The following is a 15,342-nucleotide window of genomic DNA, read 5'->3' as shown; positions in this document are numbered from 1 at the left end:
TATTAGTGCTAATAATGGAAAATAGAATGGGGTGAAAACCTACAATATTAACAAGGCAAAAGATCAATGCCGTCAATCCAGATAGGGTTACCTAATATGTATTAACAGTGACCTTCACAACTGTGGTGTATTGGAGGAACACTGTAGATACCATATACAGATAAACGGACTACTAAAATATATGTATGCAAAACCACCGCACTAGTGGTCGGATATGGTACTCCGAAAGGCAAGGTACTGCCTATAAACTAGATATGTGCTGGTGGACTAGATGCTGAAAGTGTGGTATATCCTCTGGGAGATGTAACTTCATAAAAATTCCCAGAACCATTGAAGGAGATACCACAAGCAGCATACAAGGATGAACTGACCAGTGACAGGCGTTTCACTGGGCAGTGATGGTTAGTGAGGGGAGCGGCAGTGCACTATGCCGTCTCTCAAACACTAGCCCCCATGTAGGTGCGTAGACAACACAGGTAAATGCTGGTGTCGGTGAGGGTACATCCCAACAACCAGCAGACCTGAACACACTGAGCTACGGCTCTACGCGTTTCCGTGCAACTAATTAGTGCACTTCATCAGGAGCCAACGTAACTACTGCACCTTAACTGCCTAAGCCGACCCCCTAAACTGGGAATCAGCGTACTACATAAGGATTTTGCTAAGTAGCACCGAAGCCTGGTGTTGGAGACGGTGTGTTGCTTTTGTAACGGCACTGTAATGGCCGCGAAGCGGCCAGCCAGACGCCATGATTTAAAGGGCAAACACCACGCCCCCATGAACACGCCTCCAGTCGGCAGCCAATCCACCACATGAATCATTCATACTGGGCTGGTCACCTGACGACTGTGGAGGAACAAGGATATGTTCCGGAGGTCAGCGCACAAGCGCTGCATCGTAACAGTGTAACAGGGAATATATCAGCGGCCTTATATATGAATAGGCAGCAGTACTGAAAGAGCAACAAGGAGATCATAGAACTAAGCAATCTGTAGCAAAACTACAGTGACAAAGACAATGTAGAAGTGGCAACCGGTAAAATATATGAAATATAGGCTTACCTCCGGGTGCTCTTTCAGTACTGCTGCCTATTCATATATAAGGCCGCTGATCTATTCCCTGTTACACTGTTAATACATATTAGGTAACCCTATCTGGCTTGACGGCATTGATCTTGTGCCTTGTTCATATTGTAGGTTTTCACCCCATTCTATTTTCCTTTATTAGCATTAATAAATTATTTATTATTTTTGCTCCATTTTAACGTCCACTTTATTTAATATTTGTTCTGATACCAATCATAGGGACGTGTACCTTTAAACCTTGTTCTTTATTATTGTTGTAATTTATGAAGAGGCTCAAATGAAGATAAATGCCCATTGACCCCACCCACTCCCCTTCACCTATTTTCAGCAAGTGGCGAGGGTAGCGCAGAAACACCGCCTGCGACGCCTGCCGTTTGAAACTATTTTATGTGATAAAAGTGGCACAGGAAGATGATAAATCTCCTCCAAATTTTTTTGTTTCTAATCCAGTCATACTGGAACAGGAGTCAATGCAGCTCTAGGTGTTTTTCTTTGCATTTTCTATGCCATCAAGAGTACATCTAAAGTCAATTTCATTTTTGTGGGTTGGGATATTTTTTTAACCCTTTCCCTGCATTTTATTTGCCAGTTACTATAATTACAGAGATAGCAATTTTCACTATGCACCATCTGCTAAGCATGAATTTTTGCAAAACACCAGTGGAGTCAAAATGGTCGCTGAACCTCTTAATAAATACCTTAGGGGTGTGATTTCCAAAATGTGGTCACTTCTCAGGAATTCCAGGAATTTCCCCTCAGAGCCTCTACAGTGGTGAGCATGAGCTGCATAAATCAACACATTGGGCCTCAGATTTACATGGTACCTTTTAACTCCTAAGCTCTGTTGTATGTCCAGGCAGAAGATGAGGGTGACATGTTGGGTGTTTATAAAACCAGGAAGCATGGCATAATCGTAACAAGGCTGACTTTTCACACTGGCATCAAAAACATATTGGGCACTGAAATGGTATATCTGTGGAAAAATTGCAATTTTAACTTTGCACAATCTGCTATTAGTTTTTGTAAAGCACCCATCGAGTCAAAAATGTCCACAACACCACTTGTTAAATTTTGTGCACTTTATGACCCTATAGGGTTGTATTTAGGAAAAAATATGTAGCAAAATTTAGAATGTTTTTCTTCTATTACTACTTGTGAAAATGAAACATTTGAGGCTAAAACTACATATGATTTCATATTCCAATCTTAAAAAAAATTGTATGAAAAACCTGTAGGGTCAAGCCAATCACTATACCCCTAGGTGAATTCCTTGAGGGGTTTAGTTTTCAAAATGAGTAACTTTTTGTAGTTTTACAGTATACTGGTACATCAGGGGCTCTGCACCCAAGAATCATTCTAGTGAAATCTGCCCTCCAAAAGTGAAATGGCTCTCCTTCTTTTCTGATCCCTGCAGTGTGCCCATACAGCTGTTGCTGCATTTAGGAGATAATGGATAACCAATTGTGGAGTGAATTTTCTCCTGTTACCCCTCATGAAAATAAAAAAAATGTGAGGTTAAAGCAACGTTTTATTGGAAATTTATATTTTTTTTTATTAAAGTCATAGAAGGCAATTACATAAATAATCAAAACATAGAATATAATTTTCTCCCCAAACCCACCCCAATCAACCAAACCCCGACCGCCCATCCCCGCGATGCGTCTCATTCTCTTTATCAAGGAATAAACTTAATATAAAAATTCAACATAATTGGGTGGAGAGCGAGAAGGAAAAGAGAGGACAGGGTCGCAAACCAAAGCCCTACCACTTCCAGTGTCACCAAATCTTAGACCATTTATCTTTAGAGTTCCTCTGGGTATACAAAATCTTCTCATAACTCTTGACTTTGTAAACCAAACATATCCAATCATTGAGTTTTGGAGTGTTTTGGGAAACCAAACCAACTATAAGTAACAATGCCTGCCTTTACTGCCCAGTAGTCAAAAAAGTGTCCATAATTAGTGTTGATCACGAATATTCAAATTGCAAATTTTTATCGTGAATATCGGCACTTCGAGAATTCGTGAATATTTAGAATATCGCAAAATATATTCGTAAATCGCAAATATTCATATTTTTTTTAAATACCAGTTCATGCGAATTTTATGCGAATTTTCGCAATCAAGAAAATAATGCTTAGAGATCATGAATTCGCGAATTCTCGAATATATGGCGAATATTCGCCCAAATATTCACGAAATATCGCAAATTCGATAATTGCCCCTGTCGCTCATCACTATCCATAATGTGTGCCAGTAGAAAAAAATGCCCCCTTATAATGCCCCCAGTAGTACTAATGCTTCTTATAATGTGCCAGTACAAAAAATGTCCCCTTATGTGTGCCAGTAGAATATAATATAGTGACCCCAGGAGAACCAGTTATAATAATCACCCTCTAAACACACATATAGGGGCCCAATGACACGCTGTCAAACAAATATCCCACACTCAAATACAGATGTACCATGGTTAGCACTCCCGCTGTTAACTCAAATTTCTTAACTCATTTCATTATCTTGAGACAAAAGCCATTGAAAAGCCAATTGAAGGTGTTTGCTTAGTGTCACTACCAGAGCTTTGGGACGTTCTCACAGCTCTGTTTCTCCACCCCTGTGATGATGTCACTACTAGAGCTGGGAGGAGTTTTCTGTTTCCTTCCTCCCAGCTGTTTCTCCTCCGTTTGATTTCCCTGCCTTTATATTCCCCCTCCTCCTATTGTAGGTGTGGATTATATTTCTCATTTGGGTTGTAGCTCTTGCTTGAGTATGTTCCCTTGTATGCTATCCTTTCACTGGACCTGTGTTCTGCTGCAGCAAGTACACCGGATATTGCCAGCCTGTCTTTGGATCCGTTATCACTGCGGCTGCAGCCCTTCAGCTAAGTGTGCAGACATTGCTGTGTATCTGTGTGTTTTCTGACTGGATCCGAGGCGACCACGGTTCCCTCCATATACTGAGCAGGGCACCGGTGGCCGTGTCCCTTCCACTATTGTAGGGGTTACAGTGGCCATCAGTCTTAGGTACGCGGGCATGCCTCCTTCCACCATTTGGATCCGGGCATGGGCTTAGCAGCATAGGGAGAGCTTTTGAGGGTCGGACAGGGGTCACCCTTTATCCTCCCTAGTTTGGGTCCGGTCAGTAGCTCTATTTTCTGTGCATGCTCTTGTTGCTCACACACAGCCGTGACATTATAATCAACCAAAACCGTCTTTTTTGACATGGATCCGCTTTCTGGCCTGGTTGACCGCATGCAGGGTCTTTCTTTGGAGGTAGCGGATCTCCGTCAATCTATGACTCAGCTTCAAGCATTGGGCTCTGCTCCGGCCCATGGAGTCTGTTGCGAGCCAAAGGTCTCACTTCCGGAAACGTTCTCCGGGGGCAGTGAGCGTTTTGTTCGCTTCAGAGAGGCATGCAAACTCCATTTTTGCTTGTGTCCACATTCCTCTGGTAATCAGGAGCAGAGGGTGAGGATTGTCATCTCCCTGCTCAGGGGTAATGCTCAGACTTGGGCTTTTTCGCTGCCATCAGGGGATCCCTCCCTTCGATCCGTGGAAGGATTTTTTGTGGCCCTGGGGCAGATATATAATGACCCGGATCGTGTTGCTCTGGCCGAATCTAACTTACGTTTTTTATGCCAGAGCAAACTGTCTGCGGAGCTTTATTGTTCTGAATTTCGGAGATGGGCAGCTGATTCAGGTTGGAATGATGCTGCACTCCGGAGTCAGTTCTGTCATGGTCTCTCAGAGAGATTGAAAGATGCGTTTGCTTTCCATGAGAGACCAACGTCCTTAGAGTCTGCCATGTCACTGGCGGTACGCCTTGACAGGTGTCTAAGAGAAAGAAACGAGACCTCTCTGTCCAGCCATTGTCAGTCTAGGGGCAGTGGTGCGGACTCATTCAGTGTGCAGGGGCCTCATCCTGTCTCGCTCCCCTCTGAGGAGGAGCCCATGCAGCAAGGTCGACTTGCCCCTGATAAAAGAGGATTTAGTCCTCAGAGTATGGTGTGTTTTTGTTGTGGGGGCATAGGTCATTTGGCAAATGTTTGTCCGTCTAGGAGATTCTTGAACTGTACTAAGAGCGATAATAAGAGAAAAACCTCAAAAGGTAAATCATCAAACTCTGCTTCATCTGCTACTTTGGGCAAAGTTGATGTAGGAATTGATGCTTTTCCTCTGACCTGCAGTTCCCGTTTTCTCCTGTCTGCCAGGGTGGCGCTAGAGAGCAAAGTCATTTCTTGTGAGATTTTTGTTGATAGTGGAGCGGCCGTCAATCTTATTGACACTCAATTTGTAGCCATGCATGGTTTTCAGGTTTGCACATTAGAAAAGGATATACCTGTTTTTGCTATTGACTCTGCTCCACTCTCACAGAGATCTCTGAAGGGCATTGTTCACAATATTCGGTTAGCTGTAGGTGACACTCATGTGGAGGATATATCTTGTTTTGTCCTTAACGGATTGCCTTCTCCTCTAGTTTTGGGGTTACCCTGGCTCACTAGACATAACCCCACTATTGATTGGCAAGGAAGGCAAATAAATGAGTGGAGTGACTTTTGTAGAGAGAATTGTCTTACAGCGACTTTTGCAGAGGTGTCTACTAAAACTGTGCCATCATTTCTCTCTGATTTCTCGGACGTGTTTTCCGAGAGCGGTGTTCAGGAGCTACCTCCTCACCGGGAGTTTGACTGTCCCATTAACCTCATTCCCGGCTCCAAGCTGCCAAAAGCTCGCCTCTACAATCTCTCACAACTGGAAAGAATCGCAATGCAAACCTATATCTCCAAGAGTCTCGATAAGGGGCATATTCGTCCCTCAAAATCACCTGTTGCCGCTGGTTTTTTTTTTGTTAAAAAAAAAGATGGCTCTCTGAGACCTTGCCTAGATTTTAGGGAGCTGAACCGTATCACTATTCGCGATCCCTATCCCCTTCCTCTGATCCCGGACCTCTTCAACCAAATTGTTGGGGCCAAGGTTTTTTCCAAATTGGATTTGAGAGGCGCGTACAACCTGGTCAGGGTCAGAGAGGGGGATGAATGGAAAACGGCCTTTAATACCCCTAACGGGCATTTCGAGAATCTCGTTATGCCTTTCGGCCTGATGAATGCTCCGGCCGTCTTTCAGCATTTTGTTAACAGTATTTTCTACCATTTAATGGGGAAATTTGTATTGGTGTATCTTGATGATATTTAGATTTTTTCCCCTGATGTTCAGACCCATCAGGATCATCTTTTTCAGGTTCTGCAGATTCTGCGGGAAAATAAATTGTACGCCAAGCTGGAGAAATGTGTTTTTATGGTATCGGAGATTCAATTTCTGGGTTTTCTCCTCTCTGCTTCTGGTTTTCGCATGGATCCGGAGAAGGTCCGTGCTGTACTTGAGTGGGAGCTTCCTGAGAATCAGAAGGCATTGATGCGCTTTTTGGGTTTTGTGAACTATTACAGAAAGTTCATTTTGAATTATTCCTCTGTGGTCAAACCCCTCACTGACATGACAAAAAAGGGGGCGGATTTTTCCTCTTGGTCGGAGGAGGCGCTTGCAGCTTTTTCTAAGATTAAAGAAAGTTTTGCATCTGCTCCTGTCTTGGTGCATCCCGATGTTTCCTTACCTTTTATTGTTGAGGTGGATGCTTCCGAGGTGGGTGTGGGTGCGGTTTTGTCCCAGGGCCCTTCTCCTGCCAAATGGCGACCCTGTGCCTTTTTCTCTAAAAAACTCTCCCCGGCAGAGAAAAACTATGATGTGGGAGATAGGGAGTTGTTGGCCATCAAGTTGGCTTTCGAGGAATGGCGCCATTGGTTGGAGGGGGCCAGGCACCCTATCACCGTTTTTACCGACCATAAGAATCTGGCATACTTGGAGTCGGCCAGGCGTATGAATCCGAGACAGGCCAGATGGTCTCTGTTCTTCTCCAGATTCAATTTTGTCGTCACATTCCGCCCTGGGATCAAAAATCTGAAGGCTGATGCTCTCTCTCGCTGTTTTCCGGGAGGAGGAAACTCCGAGGACCCGGGTCCCATTTTGGCGGAGGGGGTAGTTGTTTCTGCTCTATATTCGGATTTGGAGGCCGAGGTCCAGGCTGCCCAGACTGAGGCACCTGCCCGTTGTCCTTCTGGAAAGTTGTTTGTGCCTCCTGAGCTACGTCACAAACTCTTCAAGGAGCATCATGATACTGTTCTTGCTGGTCACCCCGGGAGTAGAGCCACGGTAGATCTCATTGCTCGGAGATTTTGGTGGCCGTCTCTTCGTAAGTCGGTGGAGGGTTTTGTGGCTGCTTGTGAGACGTGCGCTCGCGCTAAGGTCCCTCGTTCACGACCTTCAGGTTCCCTTCTCCCGTTACCCATACCTTCCCGTCCTTGGACACACCTGTCCATGGACTTTATCACGGATCTTCCTCGTTCCTCAGGGAAGTCGGTGATCCTGGTGGTGGTGGACCGTTTTAGCAAGATGGCTCATTTCGTACCTTTCCCTGGTTTACCCAATGCTAAAACGTTGGCGCAAGCTTTTGTCGACCATATTGTTAAATTGCATGGCATTCCCTCTGATATTGTTTCCGATAGAGGCACGCAGTTTGTGTCCAGGTTCTGGAAGGCTTTCTGTTCTCGCCTGGGGGTTCGGCTGTCCTTCTCTTCTGCTTTTCACCCGCAGTCGAATGGTCAGACTGAGCGCCTCAATCAGAATCTGGAGACATATTTGCGCTGTTTCGTGGCAGAGAACCAGGAGGATTGGTGTTCATTTCTCCCTCTTGCTGAGTTTGCTCTGAACAACCGCCGTCAGGAATCTTCTGATAAGTCGCCATTCTTTGGTGCATATGGGTTCCATCCGCAGTTTGGGACATTCTCGGGAGGGGCTCTTTCTGGTTTGCCTGAGGAGGAGAGATTTTCCTCGTCTTTGTCTACCATTTGGCAAAAGATTCAGAGTAATCTTAGAAAGATGAGTGAGAAGTATAAGCGTGTGGCTGATAAGAGACGTGACCTGAGTGTGGGTGATCTGGTGTGGTTGTCTACAAGAAATATTAAACTGAAGGTTCCCTCCTGGAAATTGGATCCCAAGTTTATTGGGCCTTATAAAATCTTGTCAGTCATCAATCCTGTTGCCTTCCGTCTTGATCTTCCACGGGTTTGGAAGATACATAATGTATTTCACAGATCTCTCTTAAAACCATATGTCCAGCCCACGTTACCCTCCTCTTTGCCTCCTCCTCCGATTTTGGTTGATGGCAATCTGGAGTTTGAGGTTTCCAGAATTGTGGACTCTCGCATTGTCCGCAGTTCTCTCCAGTACCTCGTTCATTGGAAGGGTTATGGTCCTGAGGAGAGGATGTGGGTTCCGGTGTCAGACATTAAAGCCACTCGCCTCATCAGGGCATTTCATAGGGTTCATCCTGAGAAGGTGGGTCCTGGGTGTCCGGAGTCCACCCGTAGAGGGGGGGGGTACTGTCACTACCAGAGCTTTGGGACGTTCTCACAGCTCTGTTTCTCCACCCCTGTGATGATGTCACTACTAGAGCTGGGAGGAGTTTTCTGTTTCCTTCCTCCCAGCTGTTTCTCCTCTGTTTGATTTCCCTGCCTTTATATTCCCCCTCCTCCTATTGTAGGTGTGGATTATATTTCTCATTTGGGTTGTAGCTCTTGCTTGAGTATGTTCCCTTGTATGCTATCCTTTCACTGGACCTGTGTTCTGCTGCAGCAAGTACTCCGGATATTGCCAGCCTGTCTTTGGATCCGTCTTCACTGCGGCTGCAGCCCTTCAGCTAAGTGTGCAGACATTGCTGTGTATCTGTGTGTTTTCTGACTGGATCCGAGGCGACCACGGTTCCCTCCATATACTGAGCAGGGCACCGGTGGCCGTGCCCCTTCCACTATTGTAGGGGTTACAGTGGCCATCAGTCTTAGGTACGCGGGCATGCCTCCTTCCACCATTTGGATCCGGGCATGGGCTTAGCAGCATAGGGAGAGCTTTTGAGGGTCGGACAGGGGTCACCCTTTATCCTCCCTAGTTTGGGTCCGGTCAGTAGCTCTATTTTCTGTGCATGCTCTTGTTGCTCACACACAGCCGTGACACTTAGATTAGATAACACAACTCAGAAATCTCAGAAAAAAGAAGTGTTGACCATGTGACATCTGTACATACCTCCATGCTGCTGTTAGTTATGCAGTACAGGACACGGACCTCTTCTGGCCTGAATCCTGAGCTGCTTGCAGCCCGACGCACTGAAGATGCCATTGTATTGCCTACACCGATCTCTGACAGTCTTCAGGCATAGCTTGATAACCCCTTTAAAGTGGTATTCCAGGATTTTATGATTGATGGTCTAGGATCTGTGGGGGGCTCCAACACCCCCCACCCCCGCCGATAAGCGGTGTCAGAGGAGCTCTTAAGCTGGAAGTCAGTGCCGCAACTACACAGCTAGATCCATTGTACAGTGGATTGAGGTAGTAACTGCAGCACTGCTTCTATTCACTACTCGTGGAGGTGTGGGTTATCAGATCCCTGCCGATCTTGTATTCTATCCTAAGGATAGACCATCAATAAAAAATAAAAACCCTCTGAAGCTCCCCTTTGAGACAAATTCTTGCAATTTGCCATAACCTTCTTAGAGATATGAATACTCCATTAAGGCCTTGTTTGATCGGGAATGTTCGAGCCCCCACTGCCGTAAATATAACAGAAACTGGCATAAACTTTCTAAATAATCAGACGCCACAGTAATTAATGTGATTACTGTAGCATAAAGCACCCGACACATGTACCGATGATTGGATCATTAATTCTAGCAGAGAAGATACAATTTTTTTTAAATGACTTAAGAGTTAAGTCTTGAGTTTTATTAATAGGGGACACTGTAATAAATGCTGTGTTGGTGGATTTTTCTCATTATATCTATACTTCCAGGGTGATGAAGTAGTCGGACACAAGCTTTGAATATATTATTGTCTAATAAATCTTAACACTGTGTTACTTTCTGCAAATTAGTTTATGAGCAGATAGTATACTTGGTCATACACTAAGTAACCACTTAGCATTGGTGGGGCATAATTATTTTCTCCCTTCATGTGATTCAAAAGTCCGTAGGTCGGAAGTTTAGGACAGCTGAGGTCAAGCGCATCAAGTGACAAAAGCTAAAGAGATCATAAAAAATAAAATGAAAGAATACACACTAACATGCAGAGAGACACCGAATATGCAAACAAAACTTGCTGAATTTGCTACATTTAGTTGCCAAACGAAAATAAATCCTTTTCTGCATTTCCCTGGTTTTATACAGTTGATGCTGAGGCTACTTTTTAAATATACAGTACAGACCAAAAGTTTGGACACACCTTCTCCTTCAAAGAGTTTTCTTTATTTTCATGACTATGAAGGCATCAAAACTATGAATTAACACATGTGGAATTATATACATAACAAACAAGTGTGAAACAACTGAAAATATATCATATTCTAGGTTCTTCAAAGTAGCCACCTTTTGCTTTGATTACTGCTTTGCACACTCTTGGCATTCTCTTGATGAGCTTCAAGAGGTAGTCCCCTGAAATGGTTTTCACTTCACAGGTGTGCCCTGTCAGGTTTAATAAGAGGGATTTCTTGCCTTATAAATGGGGTTGGGACCATCAGTTGCGTTGAGGAGAAGTCAGGTGGATACACAGCTGATAGTCCTACTGAATAGACTGTTAGAATTTGTATTATGGCAAGAAAAAAGCAGCTAACAGTCTATTCAGTAGGACTATCAGCTGTGTATCCACCTGACTTCTCCTCAACGCAACTGATGGTCCCAACCCCATTTATAAAGCAAGAAATCACACTTATTAAACCTGACAGGGCACACCTGTGAAGTGAAAACCATTTCAGAGAACTACCTCTTGAAGCACATCAAGAGAATGCCAAGAGTGTGCAAAGCAGTAATCAAAGCAAAAGGTGGCTACTTTGAAGAACCTAGAATATGACATATTTTCAGTTGTTTCACACTTGTTTGTTATGTATATAATTCCACATGTGTTAATTCATAGTTTTGATGCCTTCATAGTCATGAAAATAAAGAAAACTCTTTGAATGAGAAGATGTGTCCAAATTTTTGGTCTGTACTGTATATTGTGCAAAACTATGACAAAATGATTGTGCAATACAAGAAATATGCAATGGGATTTTAAAGGACAGTCCGAAAACTCAGTTGCAGAATTAAAGACGTGTCCTTCCTTTCCTTTCCTCTTTTGGATAGGTCCTGAAATGTGTATCACAAGTTAACCAACTTTTCAAAACAACATGAATTTGAGATATTGTGTCACAAGATGTCTATTCTATATATGCCTGTGTGGCCACCCAGTGGTTGTAATGTGAACTGCAGTCTGTCAATTGTTTTGCTAGCATGTTGAGATATTGTGTCAGAAGATGTCTATCCTATATGTGTCTACGTGCGACCACTCAGTGGTTTTGTTGTTCATTGCAGCCTGTTGAGGGTTTTGCTAGCATGTTAATTATTTTATTGAATTGGTTTCATGAGAAATTGGAGTACTTAACCAAATTAGCACTGAGGTAAGGATAGAAACTTGTGTTGGTCTGTCAAACTTAAAGGGGTTGTCCACATTTTTTATGTTCATCTAATCCACCCTTTGTGACTTGTATGGGGAAGTATACTTACCTGCTGCCACCCTTCGTTGTTCTTTACATGAGTTCTGGGTTGTCTTCATTGCACTTCTGATCCCTGAATGCAAACTTTCTGCACATATAGGAAAATGTACGCTACAAAAGCCAATAACTGGCTTCCCACTGTGTCTCCAAAAAGCACCTCACTGCTGGGTCATGTGCTTGGGGACATGTCACTGCTGAGGCCAGTCATTGGAAATAGTATGTTTACAGGTGAAACTCGAAAAATTAGAATATCGTGCAAAAGTCCATTTATTTCAGTAATGTAAATTAAAGGGAAATGCATTAAAGCAGCTTAAAATTAGAATTTTGGTAATAAAGGTTCAATATTCTAGGCTCACACTCTAGTCAGCTAATTATTCCATATCCCTTGAGCAAAGGGTACCTCAAAATTGTGACTTTGGGGTTTCATAAGCTGTAAGCCATAATCATGCAAATTATAAAAAAAAAAAGCTTGAAATCTCTCGCTTTGCCTGTAATGAGTCTCATATGTTAGTTTCACCTTTTAAGTTGCATTACTGAAATAAATGAACTTTGCACAATATTCTAATTTTTCGAGTTTCACCTGTACGTGAGGTGATTACAGACTGGAACTCACAAAGTCGGAACTGAGAGGTGGGGAGCAGGTAAATATAGTTCCCTTAACAGGTCCTATAGGGTAGGGAATGAATGAATTGTGGAAAATCCCTTTAAAGAGGACCTTTCACTAGAATAAAACATCTAAACTGACTATACAGACATGATGAGCGGCGCCCAGGGATCCCCCTGCACTTACTGTTATCCCCGGGCGCCGCTCCGTTCTCCCGTTATAGCCTCCGGTATCTTCAAAGTCAGGCTCCACCCAGGGAACCCTGCCGGCGTCTCATTCTCCCATGCTGTAGCGCTGGCCAATCGCAGCGCTCAGCTCATAGCCTGAGAGAAAAAAAAGCCTCTCAGGCTATGAGCTGAGCGCTGCGATTGGCCAGCGCTACAGCATAGGAGAAAGAGACGCCGGCAGGTTCCCCTGGGTGGAGCCTAACTATGAAGATACCGGAGGCTATAACGGGAGAACGGAGCGGCGCCCGGGGATAACAGTAAGTGCAGGGAGATCCCTGGGCGCCGCTCTATATGTCTGAATACTTAGTTTAGATGTTTTATTCTAGTGAAAGGTCCTCTTTAAATATGTCAAATGGCTCCAGTCATCAGTATAAATAGAAGGGGGGGGGGGGGCATAGTAAAGAAAAATCTAACTTTGACTCCCTCATATTGCCAGGGGTTTAGTTATGAAGTATGCAGAAGTAACAGTCACACCAGTGTTCCTGGGGGCTGAGGAGGCTCAAAAGTGGCTCATGGAAAGCGGGGGATTGGTTACAGGTTTTGCATTTTGGTCTAGCAGCCGCAACTTATGACTTTATGCTACTTATACCATTTGCTGTGTATCATAGCCTTGAGACCTTTGGGGCAGTTCCTGGCTAAGTTATTTCCACATATTGTAATGGGTCACTCAGTGATCAGGTTTTATATATATTCATATAGAGAGGTATCTGTCCGTATGTTTCCTCTTGGCTCAAAATATCCCAAACTGCATGAGATTATGAACTTTGAAAAAAACATGAAATTGTGATGCTTTGTTGTAAGTAGTTTATATGTATGGCCACCCAGCGTTTCTGATGTGGTTGACTGCCTGCGAAGGGTTTTGTTAGCATGTCATGATAATTAGTGATTAGCGAACCCGTGGAAGTTCGGGTTCGGCCGAACTTCAGGTCAAAGTTCGGGTTCGGGACCAGAACTTGAACCGAACTTAACCCAGAACCCGAACCCCATTGAAGTCAATGGGAACCCGAACTTCACTTTATTATTTTCCGTTACAACATGGTTATATTGGAAAATAATAGAATTCTTAAAAAAGAATGCAAAACAATGTGGCCATTTAGGGGTTAAAAAATAAATAAACAACTCACCTCATCCACTCGATCACGTTGCAACAGCTTCTTCTATCTTCACTGAAAAGGACCTGCCAAAGGACCTGACATATGCGTGATGACGTCACCACATGAGAGAGTGCGGTGACGTCATCACACACATTGCAGGTCCTTTGGCAGGTCCTGTTCAGTGAAGATAGAAGAAGGTGCTGCAGCGTGATCGAATGGATGAGGTGAGTTGTTTTTTTAACCCCAAAATGGCCATATTCTTTTATATTCTGTCTTAAGAATGCTATTATTTTCCGATATAACCATGTTATAACAGAAAATAATAAAATCACCCAAACACCGAACCCAAACCTGGACTTCAGTGAAAAAGTCTGGGTTCAGGTCCAGGTACTCGAGCTCGCAAAGCTCGGTACGAACCCGAACTTTGCAGTTTGGGTTCGCTCATCCCTAATAATAATGTATTGTATTTGTATCATGAGAAAAATCCTTGACAAAATGTGAGGAAAGGTAAGGGCAGTTCTAGTTCTTCTAGACAAAGGAACACTGTTTAGATGCACACCACATCAAGGATTTGATCGTTTCATCTCGGTCACCTCACCCCAAAGTGCATAGACCCATGTCTCCTAGGATGTCTAGAATTGTGTAACATGACCATAGAATAAAATGAGTAAATAAATTATGGGTTTCTCCATGGATGCTGACCCACCCTATACAACACTTGGGGTGGAGGAACGCAACTGCCTGATGGGTAGTACAGTTGCCATGGCCGCTGAATGACCCCTGGTGAGTATTGTGCAGTTAGTATTATCCATGCAAGAGCCGGCTAGCTGGGCGTCATATAGTTCTCTCGGCAACTGTAACACAACATGCAGTTAAGTCTTAATGTCAGTGGATTTCACACTAAGTGGTAGATTGGGTGAGAGAGTATCCCTGGAAGTACACTTTAAATTTGACCTCTCAACTTGTGTTATTCAGCACCGTACTTAACTCAAATTAAGCCACATTGTATATACTAAAATATACTAAAATATACTAAACTTATCCCTTTTCAACCCTCCCCCTCCTTTCTATTTGCAATCTCTTTCTATTCCTTCACAGGCCATACAAATGTTCACAAGGAGTAAAAAGCTAAAAAAGCATAGCTTTTGAGTAGAGTTGAGCGAACACCTGGATGTTCGGGTTCGAGAAGTTCGGCCGAACTTCCCGGAAATGTTCGGGTTCGGGATCCGAACCCGACCCGAACTTCGTCCCGAACCCCATTGAAGTCAATGGGGACCCGAACTTTTCGGCACTAAAAAGGCTGTAAAACAGCCCAGGAAAGGGCTAGAGGGCTGCAAAAGGCAGCAAAATGTAGTTAAATCCCCTGCAAACAAATGTGGATAGGGAAATGAATTAAAATAAAAATAAAATAAATAAAAATTAACCAATATCAATTGGAGAGAGGTCCCATAGCGGAGAATCAGGCTTCATGTCAGCAGAGAATCAGTCTTCATGTCATAGCAGAGAATCAGGCTTCACGTCACCCAAAACTGGAACAGTCCATTGTCAGATATTTAGGCCCCGGCACTCAGGCAGAGGAGAGAGGTCCCATAACATAGAATCTGGCTTCATGTCAGCAGAGAATCAGGCTTCATGTCATAGCAGAGAATCAGGCTTCACGTCACCCACCACTGGAACAGTCCATTGTCAGATATTTAGGCCCAGGCACCCA

The sequence above is a fragment of the Bufo bufo genome, chromosome 5, assembly GCF_905171765.1.
Source record: "Bufo bufo chromosome 5, aBufBuf1.1, whole genome shotgun sequence".
NCBI classification, from domain to species: domain Eukaryota; kingdom Metazoa; phylum Chordata; class Amphibia; order Anura; family Bufonidae; genus Bufo; species Bufo bufo.
This window is presented reverse-complemented; position numbering follows the sequence as displayed.